The sequence below is a fragment of the Thalassophryne amazonica genome, chromosome 1 (genome assembly GCF_902500255.1).
Source record: "Thalassophryne amazonica chromosome 1, fThaAma1.1, whole genome shotgun sequence".
In the NCBI taxonomy this organism is placed as follows: domain Eukaryota; kingdom Metazoa; phylum Chordata; class Actinopteri; order Batrachoidiformes; family Batrachoididae; genus Thalassophryne; species Thalassophryne amazonica.
Genome location: NC_047103.1, coordinates 73,068,376 through 73,085,917, shown reverse-complemented (window position 1 = coordinate 73,085,917; position 17,542 = coordinate 73,068,376). Strand labels below are relative to the sequence as shown.

General features: G+C 47.1%; 1 pseudogene; it reads left to right on the top strand.

Moving 5' to 3' along the window:
- LOC117511783 overlaps positions 1-17,542 on the top strand; it is a 130,893-nt pseudogene that overhangs the window by 60,112 nt on the left and 53,239 nt on the right.

Below are 17,542 nucleotides of genomic sequence, written 5' to 3'. Positions count from 1 at the left end.
ACAACCAACCCTGGTCTCCCCTACTATAACATGTTGATTGAGACACAACACTCCACCAGACTCTGTCTACTTAATTTTCAAACAAAACATTTCAATAATTGTCAGTGTAATAACTCTAAATGTTCATAAACTACATGTTTGTCATAGGGATGTTCCGGTCAGATTGTAGGCTGCCAATACGATCAGCCTTGAGTGCCGATCACCGATACTGATCACCTGGATTGGCTGTAAAGTTTTTGATTTTAGTTATGATGACTGCTCCTGGCTACATGATCCGGAAAAAGGGAACCATAAAATCACCTTAATTTAGACAAAAAACATGTTTTTACTTACTTCTTCAAGGGAAGCTATACAAAAACCTTGCAGTCACAATGCGGCAACTATTCACTCAAAAGGACAACTGTAAAACAACTAAATATACCTCCTATAAATAACAATCTTTAACAGGTTGAAAACATTAAGGCTCTCAAAAAGAGCATAAAGCCAAATAAATAAATAGTAATATATCTCACAGCATCATATAAATGAGATGAGATGCAGACTGCATTCAAATAAACTATCATAAGTTACAAAAATCAAAAATACCTGAGAGCATGGCTTTGTGTTTTGTGCATGAGCAACTCATGCATTGCAAAGAAAAAACAAGTGTTTACCTTTCTTTCTTTACGTCCCCGTAGCACGTAGCGGGGCTCCAAGTGAGAGAGCAGTCGGGGGACCCGGTGTCTTCCACCCCGAGAAAGGCTGCTCATCTAACCCATGAATTCAATTAGTTTTGAGTTCTTTGCTTAGCCTTCTGACTGTTACGCTCATTTGGGAGAGTGTTGCTAAGCGTGGGCTGCGTTAGCTGCTGTCTGACCATTGCTGCTCCTGCTGTCTCATTTTCATTCTCTGCCGTGAGCCTCAAACTCACCTCCGATAAGTGTTTGTCCTTTAAATGTGATCTGATTAAATTACTTGTATTGAAGCATTTTACCGTACCTCCCTCACGAGGATGCACACTTTCCATTGCTCTCACAGAGCGTATAAGAGTACACAACAGACATGTTTGCTGCCGCGCATCTGCGCAGTGTGGGTGGGGGGGGGGGGGGCACTGCACACAGGGCACAGCCTGCAAACTATGAGCTACAGGTGATTGGCAATGGAAGGCATTGATCAGCACACGCCGATCACATCCTTTTTCATGAAAATCGGTGGATAACAATTGGTGGACGATCAGTTGGTGTTGTGTGGGCCGCTGAAGAGGAGGTACTGTTGGCCCACCACCACCAGATGGCGCCCTGCTTGGAGTGGGGGCTTCAAGCACGAGAGGGCGTCGGAGCAACGGAGAGTGACAGCTGTCATTCATCATCTGCACCAGCTGTCACTCATTTTCCACATCACCATAAAAGCCGGACTACAACTCCACCTCCCCGCCGAGAAATCAGCAACCAAGAGGTAATCATCTCTGTGGTAAATTTCTCTGCTAACTTAACTCTTCCTTGCAGCCGCTTGCCCTGTGGTGTCCTTATCGGAGCTGGAGTAAGGGCGTGACCGCGACGACTTCGCATCACGCTCCGTAGCAGATAAGTGTTACACAGGAGCTGCACGAGTGTGTGATTGGAGGTGGAGGTGCTCCCTCCTTGGAGAACATTGACTGTGAGTGGACTACTGAGTGTGCGGATTCACACTCACCTGGATTTTCTCTGTTCTCTGCCAGCAGTACCAGGGTCGACAGCCGAAGGCAGAGGCCACCTGGGGACTCGGGACTTGGCGGCTCCAGTGTTCTTCAGGCCCGCTGGTGGTGGAAGCCGTGTGGGAATCAACTCTTCTCTCGCCAGAGGTCTTCTATCTTCGAGCCTGCCCACACGTCACCTGGTGTATAATTGGCAATCCATATTTCTGTCTGTATCCCGTTGTGTGTTTCCACAACATTAAATTGTTACTGGTTGGCTTATCCATTGTTCCTTAGCGCCCCCTGTTGTGGGTCCGTGTCACGACACCTTGCCAACAGGATTTCTTGGCCAAGCGTCATGGATCCTGAGGGGCGTCAACCAGAGCTTGAACGGCCAATGGAAGAGCAAGAGGCGCAGGCGTCAGCGGGAGGTGTGTTGAGTGATCTGCAGCACATTCTAACCGCTTTCACGGCTCGGTGGGATTTGGTGACCGAGCAGAATGTACTCCTTAATCGGAGGATGGAGGCTCTCACTGCCAGGGTGGAAGCGCGCAATCAAGGCGCTGCTGCAGTCCCTCCTCTTGCTGGTCCTGGGCCCGACACAGACATTCCACTGGTCGTTCAACGACCCCCCCCACCGTCCCCTGAAGCATACATAAGCCCTCCGGAACCGTACGGAGGTTGTGTCGAGACGTGCGCAGACTTCCTCATGCAGTGTTTGCTCGTTTTTGCACAGCGTCCAATCATGTACGCGTCGGACGCTAGCCAGGTGGCTTATGTGATCAATTTGCTTCGAGGAGAGGCACGCACCTGGGCTACGGTGCTCTGGGGGCAGAACTCACGGCTCCTAACGTCTTACGTTGGGTTTGTGCGGGAGTTCAAACAGGTTTTTGATCATCCCAACAGAGGCGAGACAGCTTCGAGCGTGCTGCTGTCGATGAGACAGGGGCGCCGGAGTGCAGCTGCGTATGCAGTCGACTTCCGCATCGCGGCAGCAAGGTCCGGCTGGAATAACGTTGCGCTCCGCGCCGCCTTCATAAATGGACTGTCTCCGGTCCTGAAGGAGCATTTGCTTGCTAAGGAGGAACCGTGGGATTTCGATGGGCTTGTCGATTTGGTTATACGCTTAGACAACCGTTTGAATGAACACCGTCGGGAGCAGGCCGGGGGGCGTGGCCAGGCCCGAGCCGCCCCTCTCCCTTCCGGTTCCGAAAGGGTGTCGTCGTTCCCACGCTTCACTGCCAGAGAGCTCCGTGTGGCAACAGCTCCCCCTGCTGACGAAGCTATGGACACGAGCAGGGCCAAAATGAAAGTAAACATCAGACAAAGGAGGCTGGCCCGTGGGGAGTGTTTTTTCTGTGGCTCATGTGAGCACATGCAAAAGGACTGCCCCAAACGGTCAAACTACAACGCCCGTCCTTAGAAACTGGGCTAAGGGTGGGCCATAACACACACGCGGGGAAGCCCCGCAAATCTGCACGAATCCCAGTAACGATCCTGAGTGGGGATTTAACCCTTCATGCCCCAGCACTGGTAGACACGGGGTCGGAAGGGAATCTGCTGGACAGCAGATGGGCAAAGGAAGTGGGGCTCCCTCTGGTGGCTCTGCCTTCACCTTTGAAGGTGCAGGCACTAGATGGCACCCTACTTCCATTAATCACACATCAGACACAGCCCGTGACCTTGGTTGTGTCTGGGAATCACAGGGAGGAGATCGTGTTTCACGTAACACCTTCTACCTCCCGAGTGATTTTGGGGTTCCCATGGATGGTGAAGCACAATCCCCGGATTGATTGGCCGTCTGGGGTTGTGACGCAGTGGAGCGAAACCTGCCACCGGGAGTGTTTAGGATCCTCGGTTCCACCTCAAAGTCCCCCCCAATCTGTCGGCGGTGCCAAAGGAGTACCACGATTTTGCTGACGTCTTCAGCAAAGATCTGGCACTCACTCTTCCCCCGCACTGACCGTACGATTGTGCCATCGATTTGATCCCGGGCGCTGAGTACCCGTCCAGAAGGCTGTACAACCTCTCACGTCCGGAACGCGAATCAATAGAGACCTACATCCGGGACTCCTTAGCCGCCGGGCTGATCCGGAACTCCACATCCCCGATGGGTGCGGGTTTCTTTTTCGTGGGCAAAAAAGACGGCGGACTCCGTCCATGCATCGATTACAGAGGGCTGAACGAGATCACGGTTCGCAACCGATACCCGTTACCTCTGTTGGATTCGGTGTTCACGCCCCTGCATGGAGCCAAAGTCTTCACTAAACTTGATCTTAAGAATGCGTACCACCTAGTTCGGATCCGGAAGGGAGACGAATGGAAGACGGCATTTAACACCCCGTTAGGTCACTTTGAGTACCTGGTCATGCCGTTCGGCCTCACGAACGCCCCCGCAATGTTCCAAGCCTTGGTAAATGACGTCTTGCGGGACTTCCTGCATCGGTTTGTCTTCGTATATCTGGATGATATACTCATCTTTTCTCCGGACCCTGAGACTCATGTCCAGCATGTACGTAAGGTCCTACAGCGGTTGTTAGAGAACCGGTTGTTCGTGAAGGGCGAGAAGTGTGACTTCCACCGCACTTCTTTGTCCTTCCTGGGGTTCATCATCTCCTCCAACTCCGTCGCCCCTGATCCGGCCAAGGTTGCGGCGGTGAGAGATTGGCCCCAACCAACAAGCCGAAGGAAGCTGCAACAGTTCCTCGGCTTTGCGAATTTTTACCGGAGGTTCATTAAGGGGTACAGTCAGGTAGTTAGCCCCCTGACTGCCCTGACCTCCACTAAAGTCCCCTTCACCTGGTCGGATCGGTGCGAAGCCGCGTTTAAGGAGTTGAAAAGTCAGTTCTCGACTGCACCAGTTCTGGTGCAGCCTGACCCTGATCGCCAGTTTATTGTCGAAGTGGATGCCTCTGACTCGGGGATAGGAGCCATGCTGTCCCAGAGCGGGGAGTCCAATAAGGTTCTCCATCCTTGTGCCTATTTTTCCCGCAGGTTGACCCTAGCCGAGCGCAACTATGACGTGGGCAATTGGGAACTCCTCGCGGTGAAGGAGGCTCTTGAAGAGTGGAGACACCTGTTGGAGGGAGCGGCGTTGCCCTTCACGGTTTTCACGGACCATCGGAACCTGGAGTACATCCGGACTGCCAAGCGGCTGAACCCCAGGCAAGCCCGCTGGTCTCTGTTCTTCGGGCGCTTTGACTTCCAGATAACATACCACCCTGGGACTAAGAATCAACGATCAGACGCACTGTCCCGGGTGCACAAAGAGGAAGCCAAGGCTGAGCTGTCGGATCCAACCAAGACCATCATCCCCGAGTCCACTGTCGTGGCCACCCTCACCTGGGACATGGAAAAGACCGTCCGGGAGGCCCTGGCAAGAAACCCGGACCCGGGGACCAGCCCTAAGAACCGATTGTACGTCCCACCAGAAGCCAGAGCTGCCGTCTTGGACTTCTGTCACAGGTCCAAGCTCTCCTGTCATCCCGGGGTGCGTAGGACCGTGGCAGTTGTCCAGCAGCGCATCTGGTGGGCGTCCCTGGAAGCCGACGTCCGGGACTACATCCAGGCCTGTACCACAGGGGCAAGGCAGACCATAGGAGGACCACGGGCCTCCTCCAGCCCCTGCCGGTGCCTCATCGCCCCTGGTCCCACATCGGCCTGGACTTCATCACGGGCCTCCCGCCGTCCAAGGGCAACACCGTCATCCTCACGATAGTGGACCGGTTCTCCAAGGCGGCCCACTTCGTGGCCCTCCCGAAGCTCCCGACGGCCCAGGAGACGGCAGACCTCCTGGTCCACCACGTCGTGCGTCTGCATGGGATACCGTTGGACATCGTATCAGATCGTGGTCCCCAGTTCTCCTCAAAGGTCTGGAGGAGTTTCTGTAAGGAACTGGGGGCCACCGTGAGTCTCTCGTCCAGGTACCACCCCCAGACAAACGGCCAGGCAGAACGGGCTAACCAGGAGCTGGAGCAGGCCCTTCGCTGCGTAACCTCTGCGCACCCGGTGGCCTGGAGTAACCATCTAGCCTGGATCGAGTATGCCCATAACAGCCAGGTCTCGTCTGCTACTGGCCTCTCCCCGTTTGAGGCGTGTTTGGGGTACCAGCCCCCATTGTTCCCGCTTGTGGAGGGAGAGGTCGGAGTGCCCTCAGTCCAGGCCCACCTCAGGAGGTGCCGCCGGGTGTGGCAGACCGCCCGTTCTGCCCTGTTGAAGGCTCGGACGAGGGCCAAGGCCCATGCAGATCGCCGGCGTTCCCCGGCCCCTACGTACCAGCCCGGGCAGGAGGTGTGGCTATCTACCAAGGACATACCGCTCCAGGTCGAATCACCAAAACTCAAAGACCGCTACATCGGACCATTCACCATCCTCAAGGTCCTCAGCCCGGCCGCAGTGAAGCTGCAGCTGTCTTCCATGTGTCCCATTTGAAACCCCATCACACCTCTCCACTTTGCACCCCTGGACCTGCACCGTCTCCTGCCCGGATCATCGACGGGGAGCCGGCATGGACTGTGCGTCGGCCAGGAGGCGCCCGTTGAGGGGGGGGGGGTCCTGTTGTGTGGGCCGCTGAAGAGGAGGTACTGCTGGCCACCACCACCAGATGGCGCCCTGCTTGGAGTGCGGGCTTCAAGCACGAGAGGGCGTCGGAGCAACGGAGAGTGACAGCTGTCATTCATCATCTGCACCAGCTGTCACTCATTTTCCACATCACCATAAAAGCTGGACTACAACTCCACCTCCCCGCCGAGAAATCAGCAACCAAGAGGTAATCATCTCTGTGGTAAATTTCTCTGCTAACTTAACTCTTCCTTGCAGCCGCTTGCCCTGTGGTGTCCTTATCGGAGCTGGAGTAAGGGCGTGACCGCGACGACTTCGCATCACGCTCCGTAGCAGATAAGTGTTACACAGGAGCTGCACGAGTGTGTGATTGGAGGTGGAGGTGCTCCCTCCTTGGAGAACATTGACTGTGAGTGGACTACTGAGTGTGCGGATTCACACTCACCTGGATTTTCTCTGTTCTCTGCCAGCAGTACCAGGGTCGACAGCCGAAGGCAGAGGCCACCTGGGGACTCAGGACTTGGCGGCTCCGGTGTTCTTCAGGCCCGCTGGTGGTGGAAGCCATGTGGGAATCAGCTCTTCTCTCGCCAGAGGTCTTCTATCTTCGAGCCTGCCCACACGTCACCTGGTGTATAATTGGCAATCCATATTTCTGTCTGTATCCCGTTGTGTGTTTCCACAACATTAAATTGTTACTGGTTGGCTTATCCATTGTCCGTTCCTTAGCGCCTCCTGTTGTGGGTCCGTCACGACACCTTCCCAACAAATGTTATTTTTCTCATTGAGACAGTGGTTCCTTTTTAGGAGTGGACAAGCTGTAAAACAGAATAATGGACAGGATTTATGATAAATCTCTGGCCATTCAACAGACATTCAGTGTACATTTAACGCTCCTCTCTGAGCACTGGGAGAAGTCATTTATGGCAGTGGGCAGGAATGGTTGCTGTTGCAGTCTTTATTGCAGCAGAGTTGAATGAGTCTCCAACTGAAGGTGCTCTGCTGTCTGACCAGGAGGTCATGGAACACATGTGAAGCGCTTTCCATTATTCTGATCTTATTTAATCTTTTTGTATTCTGTGATAAATGTGGTCATTGGTGCCATGTGTTGATGCTGTTCACCAGAAAAAATCAAGGATCTACTGTCTAAGGAGATGTTGAGCGAGATGACCAAACTGGTGCTGGTCAATGCCATCTACTTCAAAGGCAAATGGAGCTCGCCATTTAACAAGGAAGACACACAGGATGCTCCATTTAAATTGAACAAGGTAACGCTGGATAACACCAGATTACGCAGGACAAACCAGTCATGACACTCACCTGTTTCCAATTAGGTGTTCTTTGAGCATTCATCAATTTTCCCAGTCTTTAGTTGCCCTGTCCCAACTTTTTTGAAATGTGTTGCAGGCATCCATTTGAAAATTAGGAAATATTTGCAAAAAAACAACAAAGTCTATCAGTTTGAACACTAAATATCTTGTCTTTGTGGTGTATTCAATTGAATATAGGTTGAAGAGGATTTTCAAATCATTGTATTCTGTTTTTATTTACATTTTACACAAAGTCCCAACTTCATTGGAATTGGGGTTGTCGCAGACAGCAGATGATTTGTGCTGTTTGCTTATTTTAGCTGTAAGATGCTGCCCAAGTGTTTCTCAGTTGCCCTCAAAAGTATTGGAACAGTTGTATTGGAAGAACAGTTGTATACAGAAATATTGGAAAGTTTGAATATGAATTTACAGCTACATAAAAAAAAAAAAATGCTTAAAGTGGCAGGGGCTTAAGAGGGCTGTAGTTAGGGGGCTTGGGGGAGCGAAGCCCCCCAGAAGCTGAAGTTTTTTTTAGCCATACTTATGCTCCCCAGAAGCATTTATTGAAAAAAAAGTCTGAAGGACCTAATGACATGGTGAGAACTCTTTCCAGGCATGTGACATGCCAATAAAGAAAATGCTTAAAATGGGGGGAGTTAAGAGGGCCGTAGCTGGGAGGAGGGGGGGTCTGGGAGTTTCCGGAACCTGAAGATTTGCCACTGCTTTCATGAAGCATTTACTGAAAAAGTCTGAAGGACCTAAATGACATGGTGCGATGCTGAGGAGTTTTGCTCGTTCATGTCCGTGACATATACACATTAAATTTGAGAAAAAAAAAAAATTGAGTCCCTTCGGCTGCTCTCTCATTTTTCACTCGAGATTGCCACAGCAGATCCAAAGTGGATATGCATGTTGATTTGGCACGTTTTTGGCTGGATCCCCTTCCTGACACAACTCCACATTACATGGAGAAATGTGGCAGCGGTGGGGCTTGAACTGGGAGCCTTATGTACTGAAACCAAGGGCACTAACCACTTGGTCAACACCCCCACTGCAAAAACAATAAAATAATTGGACTAAGTGGTTGAAGATGTGTGTGTGTGTGTGTGTGTGTGTGTGTATATATATATATATATATATAGAGAGAGAGAGAGAGAGAGAGAGAGAGAGAGAGAGAGAGAGAGAGAGAGAGAGAGAGAGAGAGAGAGAGAGAGAGAGAAATAAAACTTTTTTCATACTGTCATTATGGGGTGTTGTGAGTTGAATTTTGAGGGGAAAAAATAATTTACTCCATTTTGGAATACGGCTGTACCATAACAAAATGTGAAAAGTGAAGCACTGTGAATACTTTCCGGATGCACCATATTTTGAGGGAATGACTGGCTCAGTGTAACATTGCTTTTGTGTACAGAATGAAAGTAAGAACGTGAAAATGATGTTCCAGAAAAGCAAATTTCGGCTTGCCATCATCAGTGAGGTCAACTGCCAGGTAATCAACCACTTTTCATTTTTATTGGATATGCTGTTTAAGTAAGCAAGTATAGCAAATGGATGGATGCTGTTTAAGTTTTGACAGGAGGGGTGCCGTCATCTAATATTACTTGACAGAACACTGAGCAAGATACAAGAATGTTTTGATCCCAAGTACTCAGATCACTGTTTTAGCAAAAAGGTCTTTTATTAAGAAAAGGAAAACTGAAACATGGACAACTGTGAACAGATCAAGAGTACCTCAGTATAACTAAAAATACACAGCAGAATGGACAAAATTACAGAGTAGAAGCAAAATACAGAAATGATGCTGCATAACTTGGCACAATCACAAATAATGGACCAAATTCAGGCATCAAGCACCCCTTTTTCACATCTTGGTCGTTAATTTTTAGATCATAAATTAAAGAACAAAGGGAGGGCTGAAGCTAAAAAATCTCAACCAATCGCACATTTTCAGTTGAAATGACATCAGGTCTGTGGGGATCAGTGTTGGGGAAAGTAACTTGGGAAAGTTACTTCTTCAGTTAATCTATACAGTTATATTTTACAGTTACTTCTTACATTTACTTCATAAGCAGCTGCGGACACCTTGTCAGCAGCTGCTGAATGTAATTAATAAAGTTACTCATAATCTAATTTGGTTATTTTTAAGATTTAGTACTCAGAACTATTAGTTACTTTGCTGATTAGTTACTTTTCTGATTGCTCAATCTTACGAGTAACCAAGTTAGATTACTCGTTACCTTATTAGTTACATTACTTATTAGTTGCAAGTTTTCTGCAGATTCTAATTAAGTAATTGCATAAAGCTGCTAATGAAGTAACTGCATAAAGCACCTGTATAAAGCAACTAAAAAAGTAACTTGTCAAAGTTACTTTCACAACACTGGTGAGGATGCACTGGTGGAACATGTAGCCATGGACCAGTTCTAGGTCCTGGATGGGAACCACCCAGGCAGATAACTGGTCCATCCTCAGCTGTTGAAGGTTGACATCTATCTGCTGCAGACAGGTGAAATATGGATGTCCCCTTAACATTTTATATAATGCTCAAAATTATTAAGGGAACACGGTCTTCCTTTTATTTACGTTGAGCAGTATCTCTATCTAAATTCAAGAACACTGCGTTGTGTACGCATTGCGACTGAGCTTCTGAACTGCTACAGTATGGCTGTGTTTCTGTCAGGATTTGGCCTTGATCAGGGTGATGGCTTTATTTTTTCCCCTATCTTATGCCCTCCGTTTGCCCCGGCCTTGATTTATTAGTGTTTTTTGTCACCTGTTTATTTTCTGCTCTGTCTTGTTTTGCTACTTTTCATACTTTAGCCATGATTCAGTTCTATTCTGGTTTTGTTCAGTCAGTTGGTTTCATTGTTTATCATTAGTTTATCACTTGTTGTTTTGTGATTTTATGATATTATCAGTTATGTTGTTGTATCAGGTTTTGTTTTCTGTTTATCACTTAGTCCTGGTTTTACTTATTGTTTGATTAACCACTTTGTTTTACTAGTCTAAAGCCTGCTTCACACGGCAAGATAATTAGGCCGATATCGGACCCGATCTTCCCCTTCCGACAATCTTAAGGACGCCTTAGCAGAAAGTCCGGTGGTGGCGCTGTCTCCACTTCTTTAAAGAACGCCTTTTCTTTTTGTATTGTTTTTTCCCCTCTGTTTTAAATAGTCCACAAACTATCTCCGTCTGTTTACTTTGAAGTCACGTTTAATCTCGAGAAATTTTGTATGATTTCCTGTCTGACCTGGGAATGTTCGTGTGTGAAAGCTGTTTGTGTGTGGTGTGTTGACTTCACCGTGTGGCTGCACACCACACACTGTATGACCAAACCTGTTAGATCTATGATTTTTTTTTTATCTTCACGTGTGTGGCCTCTCAGGTTTTGGAAACCTACATATAATTTTAAAATCCTGCCGTGTGAACCAGGCGTTAGACATTTCCAGTTTGGTTTTGTCTTTGTGTTTATATTCTTATTGTTCTCTTACCAGTTGTCATGTAGTTTTGTTTCAGTACTTATTTTCTGATGGTTTGTTTTGCTTCTGCCAGTTTGTGTTTCCTTTGTGTAGTCATTAGTTGTCATTGTAATTCTTTCACTGCTCACACCTGCCTGTCTCATCTTGTCTTCGTCTGCCTCGTGTCTGCACTCATCCCTGTTCTCGTGTTCACGCCCAGTTTCATTTGTATTACTGTCTCCCTCAGATCATCGCACTCTCTTGTCCTGCACCTGCACTTCCTCACTGCTGTTGGCCACGCCCCGTTTTATCTGTCACTTCCTTGCCCACTTGTCACTGCCTTTTCTTGCCTCTCTTTCTCCCTCTTGGATTCTCCTGACCACAACTCCTTTCCAGATCCTTCTCACACCACATGCATCTTGTTATCCAATTACCGCCTGTCTTTATTTAAACTGCTTCTGTTCACTTCCTCCCTGCTCGTTTGTCGACTTTTGTCACTTACTGGCTCTCGTCATAGTACTGTTGTTTGCCGAGCCGTGTGTTCCGACCCCTCCTCTGTTTTTTTGGAACCTGTTGTCACTGCTCTGATTGCCCTGTTTGCTCATTTACTGAACCCTGCTTGTTTTGGACCACGTCTTATTGTCTCACCCTTATGTGTACTTTTGCACCGTGGACTGTTTGCCTGTGTCTCCATTAAAGAATTCAGCTTTTTATACTCATATGCCTGAGAGTCTGCATGTGGTATCCAGCCTCAGTCAGTGCCTCGCTACCTCCCAGCCTGACAGTTTCTGCTCCATTTCTGTTGTGTGGCTGTGACATCCAGCTTTATTTATTTTTTTACATGATTTGATTTTGATCATGGCTTTTTCCCACACGCCGTCTTCTGTGAAGTTGTTTTTTTTTTTTTTTCCACAAATGCTTTTAATAGACCACCATTTTTTAAAACCAACATACAGCCCCTCCCTTATAGTACATGCTGAGATGAAATTGTTATATGTAAACATAAAAATATAAGTATAGAAATGCATAAGTATAGAAATGCATACAGTTACCATCTGAACCAGCAGTTTTTCCCTTTTGAGATTCTCTTTATAATCCAGATCCTGCGGGTCACAGAGCTCTTTGTAAGTTTCACTGAGGAATGTTTGGAAAGCGAAGACCAGAAAATTGACTTGCAGTGGGATACCAATCATGAGATTTTTAAAAATTGTTGAAATAGTTAAAAAAAAAATTAAATTCCTATTTTTTATTATAGTGAAAAAAGAGAATGTTTGAATTAACTTAAAAAGTGTTAGAATTTGTAAAAACCTGAATGAATTAAGTTGTTTGAACTTAAGTTTGTAAGTTAGAGTTGATTTAACTTTCAAACTTAAGTTCAAACAACTTATTTCATTCAGACTTTTACAAATTGTAACACTTTAAGTTGGTTCAAACATTCTCTTTTTTCAGTGTACTTCTAACCTAAAGATTGAAACTACAGTAAAAGGTGTTATTTTTTTTATTAAATGTTGCCAGCATTATGTAAAGATGATTGACTTTACATCATTTCTCTATTTTTGCTGGGTACCACAAGATGCATGCATGAAAAACAGGTGCACACCCAAATGTCTAGAGAGCTCCAACAGCCAGGATGAGAGATACGCATGTTTTAGGGAATTGATAAATGAACTTACAAACCTGTTTTAAAAAGCTGACTATTATTTAACAAATTGCACAGATCCTTGAGATGCCTTATGAAACTGAAGACCTCAGCATGCTGATCTTTCTACCCAGTGACATAGAAGATGATACAACTGGTCTGGAGAAGGTAACAAAGAACTATGGCAAAATAAGTAAATAAAGAAACAGATTAATAACTGATTGTTTTCACTCCAGCTGGAGAGAGAGCTGACCTATGACAGGTTTGTGGAGTGGACAAGCAGGATGAGAAAAGCTGAAGTTGAAGTGAAACTGCCTCAGTTCAAGTTGGAGGAGTCGTACAGCCTGAATACAATCCTGATCAGTCTGGGCATGCAGGACGCCTTTGATTCCAACAAGTGTGACTTCTCTGGTATGACATATGTCAGAATAATAATTATATTGACAGCATGACATCATGGAACACACACAAATATTTATGTGCACTACAACTCACATCAGAATTTAAATACAACATCGAGTACAGTATGTGTTTAAAGTTCTCTCCCACTGACAGGAATGTCTTTGACAAAAAACTTGGCAATCTCAGATGTCGTCCACAAGGCTTTTGTTGAGGTCAATGAGGAAGGAACTGAAGCTGCTGCTGCTACAGCCGTGATCATAGAACTAACTTCTTTTCAACCCACCGAGACCAACACCTTCTTTGTAGACCATCCCGCCCTCCTCTTCATCCTCCATAAGTCCACCAACACCATCCTCTTTGCTGGCCGACTCGCCTCCCCTGAATGAGCGCGATACTGGAGGTGTGGAGCTTCAGCCACAGCTGTTATATTATAAAAGGTTCATAGGGTTTGTTGGAAGACGGTGCATGGTCTTTGTTCTGTGTTTTCAATTTCTGGATTAGGCATTAAAACCTGTAAAATGTTTGACAGCTGATTTTCCAAATATGGCAAGTGGTTGTTAATGAGGACAAGTCTTATTAAAATTTTCTTTGCTTCCTTTCTACATTTGAAATCTTGTTCTTCATGTGCCTTTCACATATTAGACTCGCTATAAATCAGTATATCCGTTATTAAAGTTCCTAACGGTCTCTCAGTCCTGTGGAGCTTTGTTTTTTCCTTATATAGCTCTGGAAATTAGTTTTGTGCATGTTTAGTGTTGGAGAAAATGCATTGTGCTAAATTATCTGGGACAGTTTAGTCATTTAGTGGGTGATTTTGCATTTCTGCATTTTTAGTATAACACTTGAATTAGAAAGCATTTTAAAAAAAGTGGCTAAAATGTAAAAACCTTCCATCGAATTAAACTGTCCGCTAATTAAACAATGCACCCATCTCGATTATTTCACACCAGTCAGTGTTGCTCAGACCTCACAAACTGAGTTCCCGGATGTCAGACCGAGTCAATATGGTTTTAGCCTCATTGTTTGAGCTCAGTTGGAGTACAGTGTAGCACAGTTAAACACAAGGCAGGTTTACCATATTTAACATGCCCCCCCCCCCCCATAATAAAAAAACTGCAAATATAGCGTCCTGCTCGAATTCAGAATTATTACAGTTTGCTGAATACATGACTGTAATGAGGAGTAAGGTGACTGTATAAACTGTATGAAATATGATTCTAACATATTCATTCATCTTTATTCTTTATATGTGCATAATGCTGAAAATTTGACATTCACCTCTGACTTTGATCATTTATCAATCAAAAAGAAAATCAAATAACTTCTTCCATCCAGTGGCCAAAATGTACCAGCCAGGTCTGTTCAAAATCGAGTTAGGCATTTTTAAGACAAAATATCTTAACATACAGTAGTGTTCAGAATAATAGTAGTGCTATGTGACTAAAAATCTTAATCCAGGTTTTGAGTATATTTCTTATTGTTACATGGGAAACAAGGTACCAGTAGATTCTCACAAATCCAACAAGACCAAGCATTCATGATATGCACAGTCTTAAGGCTATGAAATTGGGCTATTAGTAAAAAAAAGTAGAAAAGGGGGTGTTCACAATAATAGTAGTGTGGCATTCAATCAATGAGTTTGTCAATTTTGTGGAACAAACAGGTGTGAATCAGGTGTCCTCTATGTAAGGATGAAGCCATTACCTGTGTGAAGCACTTTGAGGCAACTCTGTTGTGATTTGGCACTATATAAATGAAAATAAATTGAAATAAATTGAATTGAAATTCCCTCGGTAAGAGCATTGAAGATGGGTCATGGCTGGGTCTTCCAGCATGACAGTGACTCCAAACACACAGCCAGGGCAACTAAGGAGGGGCTCCGTAAGAAGCATTTCAAGGTCCTGGAGTGGCCTGGCCAGTCTCCAGACCTAAACTCAATAAAAAATCTTTGGAGGGAGCTGAAACTCCAAACCTGAAAGATTTGGAGAAGATCTGTGTGGACTGGACCAAAATCCCTGTTGCAGTGTGTGAAAACTTGGTCAAGAACTACAGGAAAAGTCTGACCTCTGTAATGGCAGACACGTTTTTCTTACTTTTTGCGCATATATTCTTCGAGTTTTGTAAAGCGACCCACAGCTTCAGCTGCCAGAACCTTATCGACCTCGGTCTGAGGTACAAACTGTCGGTTACGAGTGAATTCCACCAGTACCACAACAGGACATAGCGAGAACACCAGGCTCTCCGTGGATTACCAGCCTGCCCAGCAGGCGGGGAAAGGGGCGTAGAGACAGGAAGCAGAAGCGAGGATGTTGCTTCGGTCCCGATGCTAGGCTACGTAAACAACCTCATAGGCCAGCATTACCGAGCCTCTTCCTCTCAAACACCAGATCCATCACACACAAAATGGACGAATTGGAGCTACAGATGGCCACAAACAGCTTTGTGCGGAACTGCAGTGTTATTTTCATCATGGAGACGTGGCTTCACCCGCTGATCCTGACGCTGCAGTCGAGCTAGCAGGCTGCACGCTACACCGGCAGTATAGAACCAGTGATTTGGGTAAGTGCAGAGGTGGAGGGCTCTGTGTTTATGTGAACCGTGAGTGGTGCTGTAGCAGCAGGGTCATTGACTCTCACTGTTCTCCTGATTTAGAGGTGCTGGCAGTCTCATGCAGACCTTTTTATCTCCCAAGGGAGTTCATAGTAGTTGTGTTTGCTGTTTACATCCCACCCAATGCTAATGTTAGCACGGTCCAATTAGCCTCTTGCTTGCCTGTATAAATAAACAGCAGCTGGCCCACCCGGATGGGGTTTGTATTGTTGCTGGTGACTTCAACCAAGAATGTGTTTCAAGACTGTGCTCCCTAAGTTCGTCCAGTACGTGAAATGTGCCACCAGAGGGGAAAATACTTTGGCCTATGTGTACTCAAACATAAAACGTGTACAAAGTCACTCCTCTCCCCCATCTCGCTGGATTTGACCATCTCTGCCTGTCCCTCACCCCCACCTACACCCCCCCGCTGAGGCAAACAAAGCTACAACAGAAGACGATCCAAACCTGGCCTGAGGGAGCGCTCTCCCAGCTACAGGACTGCTTCTCACGGACTGTATGGGATTTATTTTCCAGCCACAACCTGCAGGAGTACACCGACACTGTACTCTCTTCCATTAAGAACTGTGTTGACACTGTCACTGTCAACAAAAGGGTCAGGGTTTTTCCAAACCAGAAGCCCTGGATGAACAGTGCAGTCCAGTCCCTATTAAAAAGCTGCAACACCGCCTTTAATTCAGGGGACGGGGCCCTGTACAGCGCGGCCAGGTCCGATCTGAAAAGAGGCATCAGAGAGGCCAAGGCTGCCTACAAGGAGAAGATAGAGGACCACTTCACTGTAAATGAACCCAGAAGGATGTGGCAGGTCTGATGCCTCGCTGACAGAGGAGCTGAACCACTCCTTTGCCTGCTTCGAAGCAGACAGACCAGCAGCAACTCCACACACACCACCCTCCAGCACTAGCACGCTAACATTTCAGGAACATAAAGTGAGACGTGTGCTGAAGGTGGTGAACCCCAGGAAGGTGGCCGGCCCCGATGGTGTACCTGGAAAGGTACTCAAAGCGTGTGCTGACCAACTGGCCGGAGGTTTCACCTGCATCTTCAACCTGTCCCTGTCGCAGGCCATCATTTCACCCTGCCTCAAATCCTCCACCATCATTCCAGTTCCAAAGAAGTCAGCAGTGGAGAGCTGACTACAGGCCTGTTGCACTTACGCCTGTGGTCATGAAGTGCTTTGAAAGACTGGTCTCTCAGCACATCATAGCCTGTCTGCCTCCCACTCTGGACCCCCACCAGTTTGCCTACAGGGCAAACCGTTCCACAGAGGATGCTATCACCACAGCTCTCCACACCATGCTGAGCCACCTGGAGCACCAGGGGAGCTATGTGAGGATGCTCTTCCTGGACTTCAGCTCAGCCTTCAACCACATCATCGCAGAGATCCTGGTCCTGAAACTGACACATCTGGGCATCTCCACCCCCATCTGCCAGTGGATCAAGGACTTTCGCACAAACCGCCCACAGTCTGTGAAACTTGGCCCCCACCTTTCTTCCACCATCACACTCAGCACCGGTTCCCCTCAAGGCTGTGTACTGAGCCCCCTCCTGTTCACACAAACACCATCATAAAGTTTGCGGATGATACCACCATGATTGGGCTCATCTCAGGGGGGGGGATGAGACCGACTACAGAGACGAGGTAAATTGACTGACAGCGTGGTGTTCAGCTAACAACCTGCCGCTGAACACCACAAAAACAAAAGAAATAATCCTGGACTTCAGGAAGAACAGGGGTGACCATGCCCCGCTCTACATCCAAGGGGACTGTGTGGAAAGGGTCAGCTCCATCAGGTTCCTGGGAGTGCAGCTCTCTGACAGCCTCTCCTGGACTGCCAACACCACAGTGGTGGTGAAGAAAGCCCAGCAGCGACTCCACTTCCTGAGGGTGCTCAGGAGAAACAATCTGGAGGAG